This window comes from Molossus molossus, unplaced genomic scaffold (genome assembly GCF_014108415.1).
Source record: "Molossus molossus isolate mMolMol1 unplaced genomic scaffold, mMolMol1.p scaffold_m16_p_7, whole genome shotgun sequence".
Taxonomy (NCBI): Eukaryota; Metazoa; Chordata; class Mammalia; order Chiroptera; family Molossidae; genus Molossus; species Molossus molossus.
In genome coordinates this window covers 90,269,693-90,294,224 of record NW_023425401.1, presented here as the reverse complement: position 1 = coordinate 90,294,224, position 24,532 = coordinate 90,269,693, and the positions used below count along the sequence as shown (strand labels likewise).

General features: G+C 41.5%; 1 protein-coding gene and 1 pseudogene across 6 annotated transcripts in view; both read left to right on the top strand.

Moving 5' to 3' along the window:
* The window catches only part of GRM8 (glutamate metabotropic receptor 8), a 759,794-nt gene that overhangs the window by 381,570 nt on the left and 353,692 nt on the right, over positions 1 to 24,532 (top strand). The gene's annotated exons all lie outside the window — the stretch shown is intronic.
* Positions 8,403 to 15,716, top strand: LOC118620308 (annotated as a pseudogene).

Genomic DNA, 24,532 nt, shown 5'->3' with positions numbered 1-24,532 from the left:
CCAATAAATGATATATATCATATGGTTAACTAATACACATGAGGATAATTGTTTTTAACTAAATTTTTGGGAGGAAAAAGAAAAAAATGACAGCTCATTGTCATTTCTAGTTTCTTATGACAGATATACTTAAATCCTTTTATTCACCCTTGATCTTTACTTGCTACACTATCTGTATTATCTCTAGTCTGATATTATTATTTATTTTTGTTGTAGGAATTTTAATATACCTATTGTTTTAGAAAATATACTTGAAAAATTTTATCTTTCCATCTCTCTCTTGATTATCTATATACCTATCTGTCTATAAAACAAAATTTTTGATACATATACTACAAATGGGTGTGGAATACATCAATAATGTAATTTCTGATATGAGCTCTTCTTGATTAAAGGGTTTGTTTTCTCTCTGTGCCTTGCATTCTTTCACTTGGCCTGAGTCTGGCTGAGTCCTTCTTATACCCTGTGTTAGAGAGTTTTTGAATACAGATTTGTTTGCTTCAGATCTATCCAAAATGCAGCCTCATTGGAACACAGGTCTGCATTTTAGAGAATCATATTTTTATCCTTTTAGGTACATAAAACAATAGCTTTTTTTTATATAGTTGGGAGAAATATTAGAGATGATTTATCCTGTGTCCCTTTTTTACAGATTAGAAAACTGGAATCGATTGCAATAAGTAACTGCTTAAGTGTCAGAGAAAGGAACCAGGACCCCAAATTCCATGTATCTAGTTATCTCCCAGTGAATCACTGTGAATGTGATTTACTAGTCTGATTATTGCAGACCATTCTATTTGTCTTTCTGGAATCAACATAAAAAAAAGCCCAGTTTGTTTTACCTTCTTCTACCCATTACACAGTTGAAATAAGGCTCAGTATTCTGTTGTAAATTCAGCATGTTTATCTAGTCTAGAATAATCAAGCCTAACAGGAAGGGGGCTTTGAATGGTCTGTCTACCACAAACACCCAAATCGGCTGTGTAATTATTTGTCTGTGAAGCTTCTTGAGTGTCACTATCGTATTTTGGGTTGAGGCCAATCAGAAATGACCCTTGGATTCTGATTTTATTTAGTCAGTCTCTCCTTGACCAAGGAGAACATTTGGGCACAAACCTTAGTTTTTATTGTCCTGTGACTGACTCCCATTAGAAATAGCTACCTGAGGCCAGCTTTCAGTTCTATTTTGATCTAATTATCTTACACACTTAGCCTTTAGTGTTCTCTTTGACCTTTGAAGACTGCCCTGGGGCATAGGGAAATTCCAAATACCACTGAGGTTGGAGAGTATCTCAGTAATGAGGATACTATTTTATATACTTAGAGATAGATGCTTTTTCTCTGTGGGATACCTGAATTGGAAAATTTTATGACCCCAAATGTAGCCATAACATTCAAACATCAGGAGAGTTTCCTATTACAGAAATTCCCCTGAAATTGAACTCGGGAGGATCAAATTGTTCCCAGTGCAAACACTTGACCTCCTAAATAAAGCCTCTGTCTATCTGTCTATCTATCTATCTATCTATCTATCTATCTATCTATCTATCTATCTATCTATTATCTATCTTCTATCTATCTATCTATCTATCTATCTATCTATCTATCTATCTATCAATCATCTATCTATCATCTAAATATCTACCTACCTGTTCATGTACTTATTTTTACTCTCATAGAAAAGTGTAGAATTTTATTCTTTTCCAGTGAACATGACATACAATTTTTATAAATGTTCTCTCAGCTTTTAAGTTCCTTTTTCTAGTCGAATCAAATTGCCTACATATTTTTATAGGCTATCTTTAGTATTCTTGCTTCTTATGATTTAAAATATTCAAATGTTAACATTTCGTAATGACAGGAAGTTCAAAAAGAGCAGAATGCCCTCTTTCTCACATCCTTATTGCTACAGAAATGACAGCTAGAATACTTTTGCACATTTTCTTTCACCTTTTAAAAAAAAAAATTCAAGGAGGTTGGATTAGAGACATAAATCAAGATAAGCAAAAACCTGGAGCTATAAATTTCTGGGTTAATTCGAACACATAAAGCATTATAAAATGTCAAATACAAAGCAAGATGCAAACTGACAGGAGAAAAAAATCTGTTTGTGTACTTAATGCCCCAAACCAAAAGCAAAATTAAAATTTGTGCTGACCCTTCTCCCTTGGGGCTGCAGATATCACTGCTGTCCAGGGCACCGTCTGCTACCGAGTGGAAGAAAGACAAATGGCATCAAAGTCGCTAGTGTAAAATAAAATAGTCAGCCTGCCAAGTCCTCGTGCTGGCCTGCCTGCCTGCCATGTTTTCTAAGGCAAGGGGTTGGAGGTAAAGGTGAGCTACAAAGGAGACCACTAACACTCACTGATTCTTATCTTTGATGGTTCCCTTTTTTAATTCTAAGATGTTTTATAAGAGGACACATATATAATTTTCAACTAGCCAGTAACAATATTACCATTTATTTAGTATTTATTGTGCTAGACATTTTATATACTTTTTTTCAGTGAATGTTTAGAACAATTCTATAAACTGAGTACTGTATTATTCTTATATCAAAGGTAAAGACACTGAGCCTCTAAGTCAATTTGCTCAAAGTGATGCATGATTTCAGTGTGGTCTTGCAGCTGTTTTTTCACTCCACATGAAGTTTCACCCTTCAGAAGCCTCCCGCTTCGCTGGGGTCTGTACAAGGTGTTCCCCACTTGCCATGCCCCCATCCATTCTCCACCTTCCTGTGTCTTCCCTGTACCTTGGGAAGCTGACCCTTGTAGGCTGCACAACCAGCACTCCCCACCCCTGTCTTCATCCTGGGCAGAGCCAGGGGGAGGGCTCCAGGAGTAACGGGTCTGGGTGTTTCTTCTCCACATCCAGCCATGATCCTGTGTCCTGGTTGTGGTGCTGTCCGTTCTGGCTGTCACTGCCTCCGGTTTTAATTGGGCTCCTGTGGAAATGCTAACCCTTCTCTTTGTCCCTTTATCCCTACCAGTAGTAGGATTGTCTTCTTACTGTTGCTAATCTAGATGCTTCACTACCTTGTTTTTCCCTTAATTCTGTCTGCAGTTTGGTAGATGATTTCTTCATTGAACTTTCTTTGCTTAAACCATCTGGGATGAATTCTGTTTCCTTCTGGGACCCTAACTGATGCAGAGACTCACCCATATGAAAATATAGCAAAGATACTTTTCAAAGCACATTCTAAAGTTCTAAATTAGGATCACTAGCATGCTGAAAACCAGCCATCAGAAAGTAAGTTTATTTTGTACAGGGTGTGGCAGAAGGTTAAAAAAAAAAAACAAAAAAAACTAGAGGAGAATCTGCCTCAGGGAGAAAGGAGAGACTAGACTAGGATGGTGAGAGGGTTAAGATTGAAGAGTCTGTTGTATACCAGGCTTTAGAGAACTGTGACAGGTTTTGAGTTTCTGATGAAAGCTATCTTGGGAGAGATTTTTCTACTAGCCATTTGTAAGAAGAGTGGAAGTGACAAGAAAGGTTGATGGCAAAGTGAAGAGTTACGGTGTTTTTCAAAAAAGACACTGATACCTTTGCCTGAAACACCAATCAGAAAGAATATATGTACCCCCATGTTTATAGCAGCACTATTTACAATAGCTAAGATCTGGAAACAGCCCAAATGTCCATCAGTAGACAAATGGATAAAAAATCAGTGGTACATATACACAATGGAGTACTATGCAGCTGTAAGAAAGAAAGATCTCTTATTCTTTGAGATGACTTGGAGGGACCTGGAAAGTATTAGCCTAAGCGAAACAAGCCAATCAGAGAAATACAAGTATCATATGATCTCACTTATTTGTGGAATATAATGAACATAACAGTCTGAGGAACAGGGTAGTCCCAGAGATGTGGAAGTGGGGTACAGACTGACAATCCCCAGAAGAGGGGGTAGGGGGAGATAAACCACAGAACTTTTATGCATGAACAATGGACATAGACAACAAAGCTGGGGACAGGGCATGGAGGGGGGGAAGGGGAAATCAATGGGGGGAAAAAGGAGAAACATCTGTAACAAAAATAAATAAATTAATTTTTAAAAAGTCGCTGATAAAGTTACTGGAGACAGGTTTGCATGGTAGCTGCAGACATGGAAAACAAGGAGTGAAACGTATCAAATAAAAACATCGCTACTACTTGAGTTTGCAGTCGTGTGCATGTGATGAACTTGTTTCAAACTGGTGTAAACTCTTCACAAGTAGAGGGTCCATATGCCTTGATGTAACATTAGATCAAATTGCAGAAGTTAAATTTGGAATTAGGGCAATGTTTGGTTGTAGTTAACATCGCTCCTGTTTTTATCTCTTGGGCTTTATGTGGAAGGACTTAAAGTCCTAAGAGCTAATTTCAGTTCAATCTATTTTTTTAACAGTATTTCAGATCCTTGATTTTCTGTTTCCAGATGATCAGACTCCTCAACTTGAAATCCAAGGACATTATAGACTTCAAGCAAATTGCTTGTGCATTAAGACTATTGAACTTGGGAAGAGTAATCCTATAAAAGCCCCATCAGTGCTGAAACATTTTCCTAATTGTGCATTTCTCCTGAATCTTTATTAGAAAATGTTCTCTTTTGGTGCAAAGGTAAATGAGCTGATATGTACTGAGCTTCACCTACTCATTCATTCATTTACTCATTCACCTAACAAATATTTTAGTGAATAGGTATCAGGCACATTTCTGTTTTCCCCAGAGGCCTTTTATTTAATAATTAGCCATTCAACCATTTGGTCATTCCTATTGAAAATGCCGTAGGCTTTGAAATGAGGCAGGTGTGGGTTTGACACAGACCTTTGCCACTTTCTGGCAGGGTTGTCTTGGGCAAATTACTTTTTAGACTTCTCTTCAGATTAGTAAAATACTAAAAGGTCTGAGCTGGCGGGAGATCACATCCACAGCTCAAGGCCAATGTAGAGTAAAATGGCTTTATTGCATGTACCTGAGTGCAGGTGAGCTGAGCAGAAAAGAGTTCAGCCTTGAATTAGGGTTGGGGTGTTGGTTATATACCCCACTTTTAGCTCCGGCACTTCCTGCTGATGTACTTATCTGACACATTGTCCACCTTGCAGTAGGGCTGGTCTGGTATCTCATCCGGTGTCTGCTGTGTTATCTATTGCCTTGCGGACAATCCAGATAATCCTTACTCTTACTCAACAAAAGTCTGAGCAAAGGTCATGGAAGCAACATAATTTTCACATTTCTGCCTTTGCAAACTTTTACCTTTACCCTTTAAAACGTTACTAACCCCTTCAAATACTTTTTATAACGACTCTGCATTATGACTGAGAAAAGGCACTCAAAAAAGATGGGTTTAATACTGCCATTCTCACCCCCAACTAACCTTACATATACACAAACACACCCGAGACTCCAAGACGGATGTGAAACAAATATAAGTACAATACTCTTAAGTGCCTTTGCTGATATAAGACAAAATACAAAACTGTTTACGTACATGAGAGAATCAATGTAATAAAGAAGAAAATATAGTATACTTGATTTTTCTGTTATTTAGTGGGTATAAAATTCCTTGAATCTCATATTTTGTCAACACATCTGATAATGGATGTTGTAATATATTGCTATGCCTTAAAAAATATAATCATAGCCATAAAACGCTTAAGAAAATTCTGGAAAATTAGAGTAATAGAATTAATATTTTCCCAAACATTTCCCAAATGCATTTTAAATGGCTTTCCTGGAGGAAAAAGAGAGAAAAAGGGAACATGCAGATATAATTACAGATAAGACCCATGCATGTTTTTAGTAGACAAAAATAATCAAGCATATTCATAGCTAAATTACTAATTAACATTTCCAGAAATTTTGTTTACTATAAGCAAGTTATTTTAATGGGGTTAGGGCAAAAACAATATGATAAAGATCTAAATGTGTTGCCTTTTAACCAGCACTGAAAAAGATTCAACTGCCTCTCCCCCTCCCTTAGACATAAACAATGAAGCCTCATTATCATATTTTTTAAAGAATAAAATGGGCAAGTAGAAAACTGTATATTGAGATAAAACACTTTGAGTCTTTATTGCTTATCGATGAATTCTGAACCCTCGGGGTTTGGAGGAAAGGCTGATGGAACTTGGAGGCAGAGAACATGGAGGAGGTTTCCATCTCTGTCACTGAGAGCTCTGTGAACTTCAGCAGACCTCTGAGCTCTCAGCCTCTGTGAGATGGAGATAAAGTTTCCTGCAGAGTTGCCCCAGAGCTGTTGAAATCATATGGAAATAGATTATTGCGGTCAACAAGTTTTATGAACTGTAATTTACCTAATACGTGTAAGGCATTATTCTCTATTCACCAGTGGAGTTATGGCACTTGGCACTTGGGGTGGGCATGAATATGCTAAATGAGATGGAGGAAGCAGTGTGTCCCTGTGATTAAGAGATGGGCTTTGACCTTAGACCAACCTGGAGTGATTCCTGGCTCAACACTCTGTAACCTAGGCAATCCCTTCCCTTCTGGATACCTTCATTTGGCCCATCACTTCATCTTAAATCCCAGTTTCCTTAAAGTTGATATGCTAAAACACCATACATTTCTCAGGAGAGTTATAAGGATCTGAGAAACATCAAGCACGTAGCTTAGCACATTGAAAGCATTCGTTGACAGTTGGCAAACATCTCTTCAGACACTTTAATCTCTAGCCAGAAAGAGCAGATATTTGTGCTGACAGTAACAGGACAAAGTAACATGGGTAAGAGTGGTACAGAGCACTTTGGAAGTTCATGATAGGGCTGCTACACTTTCAGCTACAGTGATCCGTAAAGATTTTTAGACAGAGGTAAATATTTAGAATGCATCTTGAATAAAGGATCTAATTCCTATAGGAAGAGATATGGTTGGTGGAAAACATTCCAGGTAGAGGGAATCCAATGGGCTAAAGTTCAGAGGTGAGAAAGTCAAGTAGTCCAGCTGCCTAGATTAGCACTGCCAGACTTGAGGAGTTGTGTGTGATAAGACCTGAACCGTTTTCCAAATCTGGAAGAACTTAACTGCTAGACCAACAAGTTTAGACCCCAAAATGGAACCAAACATATTTAGAAGCAGAAGCGAAAGATTAAATTACAAAGGCGACCCAAAGACAGCAGGGACAGGAGTAAGAAAACCAAGAAACCAACAAGAACAAGTGTTGAAGAGAAGTTTGCTTTTCTTGTTAGTACAGAGGCCAGCCGAAAAAGTGTGTTAGATTTGGCAATTCATAAATTATTAGTGATCTTTAAAAGGAAAGTTTCCATTGAGGGGCAGAGTTGAAAAAATTATTGCAAGAAGTTAGGAGGGAGGTATGTTGAGTAGGTGGCAACATGAACCACGGTCTTCTCTTTGAACAAGTTTGTGTTCCTGGAGTTAAAGAATAAAACGTTACACACCGTTAGTTTCAGCAACTACTATATAATCACCAGGTAAATGGAATTCTTGCAGGCAAACCAGGTACTTTCAATGCCAAGTGTGAAATTACAGTGGTTTAGATAACATTTGGAAGCAATTCTACAAATAACTACTCTGAGTCATGACATTTTTAGGCCACATTGAAAACACTGGGTGAAGAAATAAAAACAATGCTGAAATAATAACCAAGCCACTTGCTGAGTTTATATTCTGAGCTAAGGATAGATTATCTCCATACCCTTATTTTTATATGATGAAAAAATGGTACTTTTGTTTGTTTTTTGTTTTGGTTTTTACTTGCACAGCACAGATAGGTACCGTGTAAAGGAGGGGATAAAGGTCCCTATGGATACTTCAAAGATAAGTCACCCAAGGAGAGGGCTATTTTGTACAAAGACATAGTTTTCCTTATATCTTATGATTAAATAACTACAGTAATTCTTCCATTTCCTTATTCATCCTCATGAAATCACTTGAAATATTTGATAAACATAGAAAATCTTTTGCCCCAATCCAAACTGGTCTATATGAATTTTGAGGAGATTAACTTGGGATCTGCATTTTACATTTGCATCTAAGTGATTATTAAGATCAGACACTTTGGGGACATACCTATATATTTTATTTATTCACCTTTCAACAAAGTCATTTGAACATTTCCATGTTCCAGGCTCTCAGCTAGATACTGGGACACAAAGATAAGTAAGATAGTCTTTGGTCTCAAGAAATTGTTTTGGCTGGGGAGACAGTAAATGCTGTTGTAGACTAAATGGGTTGGTAGATGTTGCAAAGAGAACTTGGAGGAATAGCTCAGCCTGGGGAAGGTCATGGAAAAGTTTACTTAGGGAAAATAAAGTATAAGCAGGGTTTCAAAGGAGAGGTCAACCATATGATTAAAGGAAAGAGAAGCAGTCTGTCGAGGGGAGATATCACATTAAAAGAAGAGAAAGAGTAATGTTTGGTCTGGGAATAACACTGAATTCAACATGGCTGGAAAACAGGTTTCCCATGAGACAGTGCCAGTGTGGCTGAAGACAGTGCCATTGGTCAGAGCACAAAAAAGGGTTTCTAGTTATTCTTGAGGTGGTAAGAAGTCATTAAAGAGTAAAGTGGCATTGATGAGACTGGACATAGGGAGACCCATTAAAATTGAAAAACAATAGCAATAAGAGCTTAATACCATAATTCAGGTAAGAGGTGATGTTGTCTGACCTAAGGCAATATCCATGAAGGAAGTATGGAAAGGACAATTTTGAGAAATAGTTGGTGATTTATTATGCATGACATGACCAGACAATAGTTTACCTGATTAAAAAAAATTTTTTTTAAATTTATTGATGAGAGAGAGAGAGAGACAGACAGACAGACAGACAGACATTGATTTGTTTAGGCATTCATTGGTTGACTCCTCAATGTGCCCTGACAGGGGATTAAACCTGCAACCTTGGCATATGGGAATGACACTAACCAACTGAGCTACTTGGCCAGGACTGTACCTGATTTTTATTTTATTTTATTAAGGTTGTCTTAATGAGATGAATTGGATTGTTGAGCAACTGATTGTGTAGATGGTCCACATGATGTATTTTGGCCATGATGGAGACCATGCAATTGCTTATTCATAGCTACAATAACTCCTTAACTAAAACTGCTGTTGAACAAGATTTTTAATATTATCTCATTGGTTCAGGCTTACATCAATCCAGGATTATATAGAGGTTTTCACTGTTGCCTCTGTAGTTATTTCAAATTCTTTGATTTTTTTTTGTGAGTGAGGAATTGTATATTGCTTATTACCTACTTAAATCCTTACTAGTATCTTGGCCCTTTAATATTTTATCCTGTTTGTGTTACCCCATCATTACTTAATAGTTGTAATATAAGTTTAAACCTTATTTTATATCTCTCTTGAGCCATTCCAAATTTAAATTAATATATAAAATATGCAGATTTCCAAAGTGTATATGATCTAAATGAATTATTTTTGAGTTTTTTTGACATTCACTAAGATATTTTAACATACCTTGAGTTATCATGAAGTTACCTTGAAAGGTACTGATCCATAGTGACAATATCTGTGGCGACTTAGGAAAAGAGACAATGGGCATCTTGAATAGAATCCAAATATGTGGCATGCGTTTATTGAATACAAAGCATAATATAATTATTGGCAACCTTATGCCTTGCGGACATATTTTGCAAGTTAGGACTATTTGAGGATTCATAGTATTTGTGCAAAATGTGTGGTTGTTAACATATTTTAATAAACTGTTTCTATTGTGGGAAGCCCTACATCATGAAGTATTTAATGCTTAAAATGGTCAAAGGTATTTCTATATTTATGCAAATTGCATTCATAAAAGGAAAGAGGTTGTGACAGAAGGAGCATTGGTCTAGAGAAGCTGACTAAAGCCAGGGAATTTGGAATGAAATAGACATGGTTTCAGAATCTGACTCTTTCAGTACGTAAACCTGGATGAATGGGTTCATTTCCTTGAGCTATACCTCTCTCATTTGTTATGTGGGATAATAATTAAATGAGATAATGCAAGTAAAACAGTTACTGTGGTGCTGGTTCATAGTGTATCTAGTACAAAGGTAGCAGCAATTACAAAACATCAGGATTCAAGATTCTAGTTGCAGCTCAGCTACAAATTCATGATGATCTTGAACAAGTAACATTTTCTCTCTGGGTCTGAGTCTCCTTGTAAGGAACATGAGGCAGGTGGATTAAATGAGTTTAAAGATTGGGGTTAGCATTTGATGACTAATATGAATTACATCTAAATTTTTGTCCGAAAATGTATGATTTAAAGTTTTGTTTTACCCTGAATCATATACTGCTATATGGAATTTGAGAATATATTTCATCTAAACAGACTTAGAAGATTCAGGACTGGTGACATGTTAATTTTGAAACCGTGCCAGGTACCCTGATAAAGAATTTCATTAGGCAGTGAGTGATAAAACGCAAGGAAGAGGTCCAAGCTATAAAAAATATGGGAATTTAATAATACAAAATGATATTTAAGAAATGAAAGAGACTGATACTACCTTAGACAAAAAAAATGTATGTTGGAAAATTTCACATTTACATTTATTTATTTATATTATTATAACAATAATGCAATTGTTAATTACATAATAATATTAAGAATATTATTATTAATGACTAGGGGTAAACCAGTAAGAAATCAGTGCTCAAGTAAGACTTTATTATTAATTGCAACAATTTTACAATGTATTGATTTTGAAGGAATATAAAATTTTGAAAACAATTTGAATTTACACATATTTTTGTAATGATAATTAGCAAATGTTTTTAACATACATAGAATTGGGAAGGCGAGTTATTTTTTGAGAACATGGATAAATTTTGTGTGTCTCAGTCAGATAGGTTGCTGTGTTGAGCTCCTGGACATAGACTACTGCTCAAAGTAAAATGCAGCTCTGGAGAAGGAGGTCAGGGACTGAAAGATTCACACTTTTGCCTTATTACCCTCAGTTACATCTAGTTAGTTTGAGTTAATAATATTTCTTTGCATATTCCTATATATACACCCAGTCCTAGAGAGACTGAAGGGAATAGAATAGTGGTTGGGCATTTAACTCTGGAGCTCGACTTTGTAGCTTTAAATCCTATCTATGTAGGATTTAAACTTTAGGAATGTTATTTCACTCTCTAAATGTTAGTTTCTCCTAATGGAACTGACGGTAGTAATTTTAACTATCTTATAAAGGTTTATGAGAGTTAAATAACATATACTAAACAGGATAATACCTAATTACAGTTTATAAGCATCAACTGGTTTTCTTCCCTGAGTTATTAAAAAAATTTGCATTTATCAAATGAAAATAAAATTAAAATGTTCTCTCTCTTAAAGGAAACTAATATGATCAGTGGATTTGCTCAGGTATAGAATAAAAAAATGCAATGAATGTAGTTGTTTTAAATTGATGTGCCAGATTTATAAACAACCAAATTGAATGGTGTGCAGACACCATTTGGGTTGAAAAAGTCTCAGTGAAGTTATCAAAGGTAATACAATAGTAATATAAGTCAGAAGAGGAAAATACATCTATAAAACTGTACATGTATGTGCATGTGTGTGTGTGTATGTTTTAAACTGTAGCAGAGAGTCTAAGTATCTAGCATAATGCTAGGCACTTGCAAATTACTTGGCAGATTATTTTTAATGATATAAAGTGAATTTTAAGATTTTTACAATTTGAGTGCTTTGTTACTGTGTTTAAAAGAAATTTGCAAAAGTTATCTTAGTTTTTCTTCCTTGGAAAACTCTAACATATGCCTGATGGATACATTTTCATTTTAAAAATTAAAGAGGGCCCCTCCTCCCTGTGGCCCTCAGCCTCCCCCGCAGCCTTCCCCATGGCCGCCTGTGCGTGGCGCGGGGAGAGCTGATCCTCGGTGCCCCCTGCAGTGCTCACTGCCTGACCCTCACCCCGGTGGGGGGGGGTGGTCCATCAAAAGGAACCTCACTCCCCAAACCTTGGAGCACCAACCAGGAAGGTTTCAGATCCAAACTTCAGGGCAGGACTCCGCTTTCGCCCACCTCCTGAAGCAGAAGCTTGGGGTTTCCCCTACTTCTCTTAAGGTCAGTAGCCAGAAGGGCTTCGCCTTCCCCTTCTTCAGGGCTGGAAGCCTTTCTTCTGCTACCCATAGGGGTGCAGACCCTTACCCCACATACTTAGGAGCTAACGCCATTCCTCAGTGCTGCTACTCCAGAGGCAGGACCTGGAGGGCCATCTGCCTTCACCTCCTCCAGTGGCCTTTGGGACAGGAAGGAGCAGTGGAGAGGACGGGGACCCTTCCCCTCCACTCCCTGGCCTTTCCAGTGTCCTGGCTGCAGCTGTGGAGTTACAGACGGAGGGGCAGGGGCAGCTGCTGCTTCGGGAGGTCAAAGAGGAGCAGGAGTCCCAGGAGGGGAGAGACTGCTGCTTTCAACCAGTGTGGATGCCCAGGAGTTAGAGGAGAGGTTGGAAAGATGTATGAGCACTGTGACATCGATGAATACTGGTGTCTCAGAGAGTGAGGCTAATGATCCCTTAATGCCTAGTATGCAAAGCCCCCTGCCCTTCAGCATGAGGAAATCTGCCAGGGTCTTGTCACCCTTGTCCTCACTGAAGCAGCTCAAGCCCAGAAGTGTTACCAGGACTTGGCTCTGGTGAGTCATGACAGCATGAATATTGTCCTGAATAAAATCAACCAGATACAGCCCTGGCTGGTTTAGCTCAGCAGTTAGAGCATTGGCCCATGGATCGAGGGGTGGTCGGTTCGGTTCCTGGACAAGGGCACATGCCTGGGTTGCAGGTTTGATCCTCAGCCCCATTGAGGGTCATGTGGGAGGCAACCAATTGATGTCTCTCTCTCACATCAATGTTTCTCTCCCCTCCCTCCCTTCCACTCTATCTGAAAATTAATTGAAAAATATCTTTGGGTGAGCATTAACAACAACATAAATATCAACCAGGTACTATGGAGAAGTACTTGAAGTTGCAGAACACTGGCCATACTCAGTTGGTGTGTTGGTGTGGGACTAGTGAAGAGTAGGGTTCTGGGAGCCGAGGGTCTTTGCATGACATTCCTGAAGCAGATTGCTGGTGGGGCTCTTACAGCAAAAGACGTCTGTTTGGCAGAACGTGTTCTGGATGGCCTGATGGGGCAGAGCAGCATCCTCATTGCCACGACTTACACATGCCTTCGCCTCATTGTCGACCACCACAGGACGCCCAGCTCCAGGCCCTACGGCAGAAGGAGGTGGACTTCTGCCTCTCCCTGCTTCCAAATGGTTCGTGGAATGTTAGATGATTAGCCCCCACCTCCTACGATGACTTCAGAATGTTGCCAGGAGACCAGAATTTGGACTTCTTTGGAAAGATATTATCCATAGCCCTCAGGCCTTGAGTTCTCAGCTCACCAGTATCTTGTAGCTTCTTTAGCCAAGAACATCCCCCAAATTCCTAACACGTCGTCTAACCCCAGACATGGAGACTAAGCTTCTCTTCATACCTCCCGGGTGTGGTTTGGTCAACAAAAGTGATTCTGGGATTGGTTCCAGCGCCAGTACCTGTCAACCCCAGTCCTTCTCTGTGCTGTGACCTCATTCGCTACATCTGTGGGCTTGTCTACCCTTCTAATGAAGTGATGGGCTCACATATCTTGCCCCATTGGCCCTCATTGGTTGGCTGCTGACATCATACATGTCAAATGTCACTGCCTCTAATGCCAAGCCAGCTGTGTTTTATGACTTTAGTCCAGGCAAGAATCGCATTATAAACACAGAGCCAGCCTTCCTGGTCCTGCATCACTCCACGAAGCCCCACGCAGCCATCACTGACTGCCACACTCTGGACTTCAGGCGCCACGTCGTTCCCACCTCTGTCCACCACTGGAGGGCCATGTGGGGGCAGGGTGTCTTTACGTCCCTCGACCACATTGTGGAGAATCGGATCTTGGTGCATTTGACTCCCCTGTTTGACAACACTAACTTGGATGAGGGGCTGTGGGCAATGCTGAGGGAGACGTTTCCCGAGTTCTGTAGCTCGCCCAGCCCGCCCATGGAAGTCAGAACTGAGGAGCCAGTTTCTATGGAGAGGACAACCCTCCATAGATTAGCCCCCACCTCCTACGATGTCAGACAGGATGAGAGCTGCTATGACAATGCAGGAGCAGTGATGCTGAGGAGGATCTCAACAGCGAAAGAAGAAGAGGAAGTTTCACTTACCCTATCAGGGGCACGGTGGAGGAGGAGCGAGCTGATGGCACCCTTGCCTTGACCAGTCTGTCTCGGAGGGACGAAGAGCTCCAGCTGCAGGAGGGCGGTGGCGCTCAGGCCCAGAGTGAGGTCACGCAGAAACTGGGGACCAGGTCCAGGAGGAAGACGTTGACCGGGAGCAGCTATCTGCCCCTTCGTACTGCCCACAGAGGCTTTTCAAGGCCCACTTCCGAGGGAGGTGCTGCTGAGGAGGTCACGGAGGAGTCCCTGGAGGGATCTGTGGGGAAGCCTCTCTGCCTAAGGTTTAGGAACATATGCCAGATGCGGGGGGACAACAGCAGCTTCTCTCTGCTCTGGACCTTCTCTCCGAGCTGTATCGGAAGCAGCCCGAGATCGGCTACCACCTGCTCGACTACCAGAGGGCCAGCAAAGCCGCTGCAGGGAAGGCGAACCTGTACAGGTCACTTGCCCTGGCCACGCAGCTGGGCAACCTGCCCACCTGCTTAGTGATGGACGTGAAGGCCTGCCAGGACGATGACGTGCGGCTGCTGCGCCACCGCACACGGTCCCGTCTCAAAAAGACGCAGTTCTTTTTTCTTGTTAATCCTCACTGAGGATATTTTTCCACTGATTTTTGTGGGTTTTTTTTTTTGATAGAGTGGAAGAGAGAGAGAAACATCAATGTGAGAGAGACACATCAATTGGTTGCCTCCCATAGGACCTTGATCGGGGCTGGGGATCAAACCTGCAACCCAGGTATGTGCCCTTTAGTGGAAATCAAACCCATGACCCTTCCATCTGATACTCTAACCACTGAGCAAATCCAGCCAGAGTGACAAGAGTCAGTTCTTAACATAAACATCCAGAGCGTAGACTGGGAAACCGTTGAACATTACTGTGCCCGGAAGCCCTTCCTGGCCCACAACCTACCCCTAGAGACCATCGTCCCCATCTTGCAGCACCTCAGTTACCAGGAGGACCCGGAGGCCTAGTCCCGCCTCCTGCTTCAGCTCTGGAGAGCGAAGCCCAGCAAGGAGATGGCACAGACGGTGCTGAGCCAGCCCTGCCACCCTGACGCCAGCTCACCAGCAGCATCCTGTGACATGGGTGCATGGGGCCAGGACTACTGGCCAGACAGTAAGCCCCTGCTCATCAGGGACAACAGCCTCCCACCAGGCAGAGCCTGAGGAGCTCGGCAACAAGCTGGCCCCTCACTCGGGGCAGATCCTGGAGCAGTGGACAGCCTACGTCTCAACCTGACCAACACCAAGCAGAACTTTTCTAGCCAAACCCCAATTCTCCGGGCCCTGCAGCATGTCCAGCCCACGACATGACGTTCAGGGACTTCTCCTTCCTGGCCAGGGATTCCAGGGCTTCCTTCCCAAGCCACCCGAGAGCCAGAGGAAGGCAGCTCTGTCCAGCCCCGAGGTGAAAGAATGCCGCACAGCCTCCCGCGCTGGAGGGAGCCTGGGTCCAGCCGCGCCCCGCAGGAAGAAGACACAGACCACAGCCCACCGAGCAGAAGTGGAAGGGTCCTCTGCTGTGGGGTCTGACAGTGACTGAGGCCCGTCTCCCCTCCCACCCCTAGCTGGGCTCCCCTCCCCTCCTTGATGAATCAAAGATTTAATAGGGGCTGGGGAGGTAGCAGGGGAAACACCCTCTCTGCCCATCTCAACACTCTCCTGGGGGGGGAGCCTGATAAACTGCTCTGTAGCCCCCAGCCCCTCCTCCCCACCCTGGGGCCTCCTGCCCCATCACACTGCTGCTCCCACCCATACTGGGCTCCCGCTGAAGCCAGGCTGTGCAAACCTGGACTGTGGTGGAGTCCTCAGGCCCTACCCCCGCCCTGAGCCAGAGACGGAGGATGACAGGAAAGACTCAAGTGTGCGGTGTGCCTTCTGGCTCCCGCTTCTGCCTTGAGTTGCCCTGAATAAGTATTTGTTATAGTTGCTCTCCGTACACTGGTATGCAATGGCCATTTAATCTGTGACAATGTCAGGCTGCCTGCTTCTTTCCACGGGGAAAGTGCCACAGGTTCACGCAAGAACCTGAGAGGGAGGCCACAGCCCCGCCTGGGTGCCTGAGGTTGGCACCTCAAGCTGGGCTAGAGCCCCAGAGGGTCTCAGGGTCAAATGGTCCCACTTCCTCGGTTGTCATTTCTTTGTTATTTTTATTTTTTTGGAAGAGATCATTGTGTTTGCAACGCTGTTTTTAAATGACAGTAAAACAAGCCAGAACCTCAAAAAAATAAAAATTAAAGAGAACTCAAATGAGAGTAGTTATTTTCCTCAGGGAGGACATGCTCCCTCCCGCAAGGGGAGCGACAAATCTCTGGGTGCACCTGTGTAATGCATGCCACGCACTGCTGGGAATATCTGGGTTTGAGGCTTTAGTGGCAGAAAACCAACACAGGGAATCTGGATATTCTTGTACAGTTCTGGCCTTAAATGTTTTACCCACTGAGAAGAATGCATAGTTTCAAGAATGTTAACATGGTCTTAAGAGAAGGTAAGGGTTTTTTTTTCTTTCTGTACAACTCTAATTACACTGTACTAATCGGGCTAACTCACTGGTATGGCCCTGATTTGAGAACAGGGCTGTTCGGTGGGAGCCGCCGCCGGCGGGGCCAGAGGCGTCCTGGTAGTGAAGGCGAAAGCTCCGCAGTCCTTCCGGTGCAGGCAGGCGGCCTCCCCCGAGCCGGAGCAGGTCTGGCCTGAAGAAGCGATGGGATGAGAATGACTTTCTTCCTCCATGACCGTGGGATCTCCTCCTCCTCAAACTTCCCCGGCATTTCAGAAGGACGAGGACAAAGTGAAAGACCAGGCAAGTAGGAAAGAGACAGGGCAGAGCAACCCTCGGAGGGGCTTGCTGGTCTTCAGCACTAAAGACAGAGTTAAGTTCCCGAGAGCACGAGAGCCCCTTTCCTTCCCTCCACCCCACGCAAACACGGAGACCAGGTCAGAAGCAGTTTTCATGCCCAGCGACAGGCCAACCATCCAAGTCACTTACAGACATACACACAATTGCTCTGTGTGTCCTGGGGGTGAGCTGGCAATGTTGGCAAAGGTTTCATGCAAAGGATCACATATAAAGGTTCATTCGGATCCGTGAACATGAAACATGTTATGAGTCATAAGTATTAGAAATATTTTAGTCTATCATGATCAACCATAAAACTGTCTCTTTCATTTAACACTTCCTTTTTAACACGTCTGGTGTTTATTGTGTGGACAAGTGTAATGCTTTGAGATTAATTTAATTGCACTTCTACAAGGCATTTTCAGAAGATGGTCTTTCCTATACATTTGAACACAAAATAGTTTACTAACTCCACTTCTGTCATACACTGGCAAACTCTTTAACATCTAGAAAGACTAGAAGTTATATTAGGACACGTTTGTCTGTTATATACACAGCAAAGTAACATACAGGACACTGACTCATGCTGTCATACTATAAAACCACTGGTGCCCTGGCCAGTGTGGCTCAGTTGGTTGAACGTCGCCCTCTGCACCAAAAGGTTGCAGGTGAGATTCCCAGTTAGGGCTCATGCCAGGGTTGCAGGCTCAATCTCCAGTAGGGGGTGTGCAAGTGGCAGCCAATCCACGTTTTGATCAATGTTTTGCTCTCACATCAATGTTTCACTCTCTCCCTCTTCCTTCTCTCTCTAAAAATCAATACATCAGTAAAAAATTCACAAAACAATCTATTGGTGTGGAGCCTTTTGTACTTCCTTCTATTTTTTTTCTTAATACTCACCTGAGGATATATTTTTTCATTGATTTTTTTAGAGTGGAAGGGAGGAAAGAAGAGAGAGAGGGAGAGAGAGAAACGTCAATTGGTTACCTCCCGCACCACCCCGACTGGGGCTGGGAATCAACCTACAACCCAGGTATGTGCCCTTGACCAGGAATTGAACCCACAACCCTTTGGTCTGTAGGCCAACACGCTAACTGCTGAGCCAAGTGGCCAGAGCTCTGTTCCGTTCTTATTCCTTGTCACCTGACCTGTGCGCACACATTGTGTACTGCTCAGAGAGGTGGTTTGGTGATTCTGTTTCCAAAAGATAAATTGCATATGAATTTTAACAAAGGATATCTATAAAATGTGTCATTTTACTATCGACCCTTTAAACATAAATCAGGCGCTTCACAATATCTGGAAAGATATTCTAAAAGTGCGCTTAGCACTGTTAACTCGCTGTAGAATTGTGTAGAAGAAAATGCATGTAAGTGGAGGGGCACGCCCGAGGGAGCCTCCTGAGCGTGGCCGGTTTGGCATGCTGACCCGTCTGTTCCTCCTCACGGCCTTCCGTCCGTCTCCTCTAGCCTGAGCAAACTTGGACCTGTGGCTCCTGGCCCCTCTTCTAGAGGTGGTCTGAAAATTCCTTTTCCAACTCATTCTCAGAAGACATTTCTTTCCTATGACTTCTTCTTTCAAAAGGGTCTTTTCAAGACGCGGGATTCTCTATCATATGTCAGACTTTCTCTACATCTAGACAGCCAGATATAGCAAAATAAGACAAACAGTTTTTCAGCTTTATGGAGGCATAATTGACCATTAGAATTGTAAAATATATAAGTATACATAGTGATGATTTGACATACTTATGAACGGATCTCCCCATGGAGTGAATTAACACATCCATCATCTTATTTATTTATTGGGGGAGGGGTGAAAACATTTAAGTTCTATTCTCTTAGCAAACTTCAATTCTATAATACAGGGCTTTCCTTTTAAAAAATGGGGGAACTTGAGAGCAGCCATTTTATTATATACGCAGGCCTTATATAAATGGCCAGTAAATCTTTCCCAAGGTTGGTGGGCACTCCCTGTTGGCCAAACATGGGATGCTGTTCTCTCTTTTCTCTCTTCTGTTGTCAAGGTCAGGAGGAGTGGAACAGGCCGGCTTCTTGTTCACTGGGGACAGACGGGTCAGACCAGGTCTGGGATCTGCGTGGCTCGTGTCCTGAGGCTGAGGTAGCAGAGCTGCTGTCCACACGAAGCCTCAGGACCCTGGACTTGGGGCCGCTGCCTTTCTTCCAGGCCCGCCACACCCTTGGCCCAGTGACGTCAGACCCTTGGGGCCTGCGGGTGCTCAGCAGCTGCCCACAGAGCCGGAGTAGGAGACAGTAGAGGCTGTGGACTCCCTGAGGGTGAAGTCATGGGCAGAAGGGTTGTGGCTGCCTCAGGGCCTGGGCCTGGCCACCCTGGTGCCCTCAGCTCACCCAAGGCCTAGACGGCTGGAAGTTGCAGGCCACACTCCATTAGTTACCACGCTTTCTGCTGGGATACCTTTACTGTCACATTTCATTATTTTCTCTGATTAACATTTTAAGATGGATAAATATCCCAAGGTCCTGATTATATAATTTTTCTGTTGCAAACTGTTACTAAGATTGAGACACATTGTCAGTACTTTTACATGTATTTCAGTTGATTATTTCTCTTAAATTCTATTTAACATCGTGTTTCTTGTTCCCAAACCACATTCTTTTCAGTACAGGTGGAAGCTTCAGTACAGGTGGTTGCTAATGTTATGTCCTCTCCATTGCTCATCCTGATTCTCCCTTCACTCCGGTTTCCATGTCCTCCTGTTTCTTCTCTGAATTTCCTCTCTTCCTTTCACTCTCATTTCTTTCTTTTTAATATGTTTTCATTGATTTTTCTAGAGAGAGAGGAAGGGAGAGAGAGAAACATCATGTGAGAGAGACACATCGATTGGCTGCCTACTGCACGCCCCATTCTGGGGATCGAGCCCGAAACCTGGGCGTGTGCCCTGACTGGATGGAGCGGGGACCTCTCCATCCCTGGGATGACACTCAGTCCACTGAGCCACACCAGCCGGCATCACTCTCATTTCTGTTAGCATTTTTACCATTTCTTGTTCCCACTGACCCTTTTGATGGGGTCTTTTTTATTTTTCTCACTTCTTCCTTTAATCTTTCTCTTTTTTCTGATATTGCAATATGCAGAGATGCGGAGAAGTACGTACTAGTATTTACCATATTATAAAGCATTTTTGTTCTTTCTCCTGTGCCAGTGGTTCATTACTTGAAAATAGTGACATCACCTTCCAGAAATTCATAAACATCTCTAGTCAATACATCTGAATTTCAGACAAACCTCCAGTGGTTCTTGGTAAGACGGTGCCAGGTTATTACTTCCCTTCATTGCTCGTACGTCACCGCGGTGAGAGGGGAGCGGCTGCAGGGGGACACTGTGTGACATCAGCCTATGAAACTGACTTCCCTGGAGCCCATCGTACCTGTGACTCGCACTGGCGAAAGCTCGCTGGACTGTTCGTCCTGGTGCTTCAGTCCTGCTTCCTTATCCCGAATCAGGGGCGCAACACGATGGCTCCTTTTAGTTCTGTTACCCACGGAGGAACATGCACACCTGGACACCTGGGAAAGAACCACGATTTCTGAACCGAGATTTTAGAACTCCTCACTTTTTGGAGAGATCAAAATATTAAAGAAGGGGCTGGGATCTCGTTTCAACTAATATTTCTGTGATAGCAATTATGAATAGTGATTTCAAATCATGTCATTGACTTGTCAGGTATTGAATGCTTAGAGAAGACTTTCCCAGTCGGCGGCCACCTTAAAAACACCACTGTGCACACACCATATAAAAAAAGTAATTCAAAATGATCAAGGACTTAAATGTACACTCTAAAACGTTCGAACTCAAAAGCAGGAGTTCCGGAAGGAGAGAATAGAAAGGAGAGGCAATGGCCAAATGGATAACAATGGAGAATAATGCAGATGCATAGAAAAACCTGAGTCCTCAGACTGAAGGCAGGGCCAGGCCCACTAAACACATCACAGTGACACTGTGAAATGCAAACACAAAAGGAACTCTTTAAAGGTGCCAAAGAGGAAAGATGTGTTATTCAAGAGGGTACAGCAGTAAGACTCGTAGCAGAGTTCTAATTAGTCACATAGATGCCAAAATATTGTATAGCAGAATAATATTTTTAAATGTTGAGGACAAAATAAGAACAGTCATAAATCTATATGCAAACTATCACTTAAAATATAAAAGAAAATGAAGATATTTTATGTTACATAAAGGATTAGAGAATTTGCCTCTTACAGTCACTTTCTGAATGAATGATTAACTTTATAAGAAGGAAATTGATTCTAGTACTAAGCAATAGATGTAAGAAGCAATGATTTTCAAAAAAGTGTCTGGCATTGGTTTTAAAGAAGGTGGAAGTAAAGTTCTGTGTTTGAGGGGCTAGAATTAAGCCTTCTGAAACTCTTTGCAGTGTTCAAAAATATATAAAAATATTAATTATCTTAGCACATCGTTATATACTTGTTCATCTTAAAATTTTAAGGTTAACAATTAAAAGAATAGAAGTAGATTCTTTAGCTTAGAAGTCACTAGGAACAAAAAAATATATGTGTTGTACTGAAAAGCTGATTAATCTGATGGGAGAGAAGAAGAAAAAATAGAAACAACCAAAAGGATGATAAATATATAATGCAAAATACATTGGAAGAAATAGTTATAAAATATCAGTTGTTATAGTAAAACTCAATCATTAAAACAGAAAATCGCATATTGGGTAAAATGTAAAATCTAAAAAATTTATTATACATATATATGTGTACATGTATAATCTCATATGATTAAAAATGAAAAGTGATATACCAGGAAAATTTGAACAAAAAGAATATAGGTGGTATAGTAAATTGATATCAGAAAAAATAGAATTTATTAGCAATTAGTAGAAATGAGAAATGGATCAATAAAAAAATCTCTCTCAGAAATTAATAAATTAGTTGAACCAAAATATTTACAAAGGATATAGAAGTTTGAATAACTCAATTAAAAAGATTGACCTGACAGATGTATATACCACTGCACACTCACAGATGTGCACATCTGTTCTCTCTAAGTGTTCTGCACTCAATGCAGTCTGTTGCGGGGTCATAAGTGCAGACTCTGGAGTTCCATTCACTAAGTTTGAGTCTTACCACTAGTACTAACTGTGATACTTGGTTAAGTTACTTTATCTTGCTATGGCTTGGATACCTTACTTGTGAGTTCTGACACGTTAAAACATGTAAACTGTTTAGAATAGTGCCTAACACATGGTGAATATTTGACCAATGGGAGTTGGTATTATCATTACACATGGCTGCAAAAAAAAAAAGTAGAACAGAATTCCATAAAATGTTGATCATATGGAATGTTGGGATGGCATTAAAAATTTCCTGGGCCACAAAACCATAGAAAGAGGCTGACAACTTCATCATTACATTAAGAACACATTGAGGGAACTTACATAAGAGGCATATATGACAGGGCAGGGTGGATAGGGGTACAGGTGTGTGACCCGTCCAGATAGGGGAAAACATCTTATATGCTTTCAGGGCGATGATCTGTTCCCCAAACCAGCATAAACCAGCATGCTATGGGGCCTGGGGAGGGGTCAATCAAATAGTCTCTGAGGGCATTTATGGGAAGCAGTCTCTGTTCTGGCCAGGATATAGCTGGCATGTCCCTCAGTGGTCATGTCATGGAACAGTCCTCCACAGCCAGCCATTTAGCAGTGTTGAAACTTTGCATTCTATTCCAGTAATTCCACTCCTAGGCGTAAACTATAGGGATGGTCTCATGTGCCCATGGATATTCGTTTCTGCATTGCTATTAATAGTAAGCATTGGAAACAATATAAATGACTATTTATAGGGTAAAGGATAAATACATTGTAGTATATTATATAAGACTTAAGGTAAATGAGCTAGATCTTCATGTATCAACATTGGCCAGATCTGGAAAGCCCAGTGGTGATAGAAAAAGAAAAGTATGGCGTGATACAGCCAGTCCCTGATTTACAATGGGCCGACTTACGTTTTTTTGACTTCACAATGATTTGAAAATGATATGCATTCAGTAGAAACCATACTTCAAATTTTGAATTTCAATCTTTTCCAGCTAGTGATTTGCGGTACAATATTCTCTCACGATGCTGGGCAGCCGCAGTGAGCTGTAGCTGTGAGTCAGCCACTCCATGACCAGGGTAAACAACAGACACTCTACTGTGTGCCTGAGTTTTTTGGGTATTGTGTTCTGAATAACCTTTAAGGTAGGCTAGGCTAAGTTATGATGTTTGGTGGGTTAAGTGTGGTAAATGAATTTTCGATTTATGATATTTTCTATTTATGATGGATATAACCTCATCATAAGTTGAGGAGCATCTGTACTTATATTCTATACACACACACACACACACACACACATACATATGAGGGAAAATGAAAATATGGATGGGGAAGTATATATGCAATTTCAAAATTGAGGTTACGCTGGGGGGTTATAAATTCTTGGTAATGGCCCAGCCGGTGTGGCTCTGGTTGAGCGTCAACCCATGCACCAAAAGGTTGCTGGTTTGATTCCTGGTCAGGGCACATGCCCGGGTTGTGGGCCCAATCCCCAGTGGGGGGCATGCCAGAGGCGGCCAATAGATGTTTCTCTCTCTCTCTCTCTCTCAAATCAGTACAGGAAAAAAAATTTGTTAATAAAAAAATAAATTCTTAGTGATGGGTATGTATTTTTAATAAAAAAATAAATTCTTAGTGATGGGTATGTATTTCATAGAACCTCTATTTACTTTTGCATATTAGAAATATTTCAGATCAACAGTTTCAGCCTGTATGGCATCCTCGTGAGCTGCGGAGGTCAAACAGCAGGAGAGCAGCTGGCTGGTATGAATGAGAAAGACATGTCTGAGCGTGGCTCACAGCCACAGAGGAAAACTCACTACGAAGAGATTTACAGTAATTGCTGCAGTCACAAACCACAGAACCATCTTAACACATTCACCACATCAAATGGATTCTTTATTATTTAAAAGTCTTTTCAGTTATATACTAATATTCATGGGTCATGAGGACTAAAAGTGATTTTATTTTTAGAAAAGTAAGAATATATCAATATATAAAAATATATATTTAAAGAAGCAAAACTAGTCTGGCCAGTATGGCTCAGTGGTTGAGCGTTGACCCATGCACCAAGAGGTCGCTGGTTTGATTCCCAGTCAGGGCACATGCCCAGGTTGTGGGCCCCATCTCCAGTGGGGGGCATGCAGGAGGCAACCAATCGATGTTCTGTCTCACTGATGTTTCTATCTCTTTCTCTCTGACTTCCTCTCTCTCTCAAATCAATAAAGGAAAAAAAAATTTTTAAAGCAAAACAACATAGATATATTTTCCCAGTGTTCCCAACTTAAGATATGCGTTTTGGCCAGCACATGTGTTATGTAGAATGGAGAGCATTTGAACTTAATATGCTTGTAATTTCCATAAATAAGTCTGTTGTAATTTAAAAGAATTGGAATTACTATCTACAAACTGGGTAAA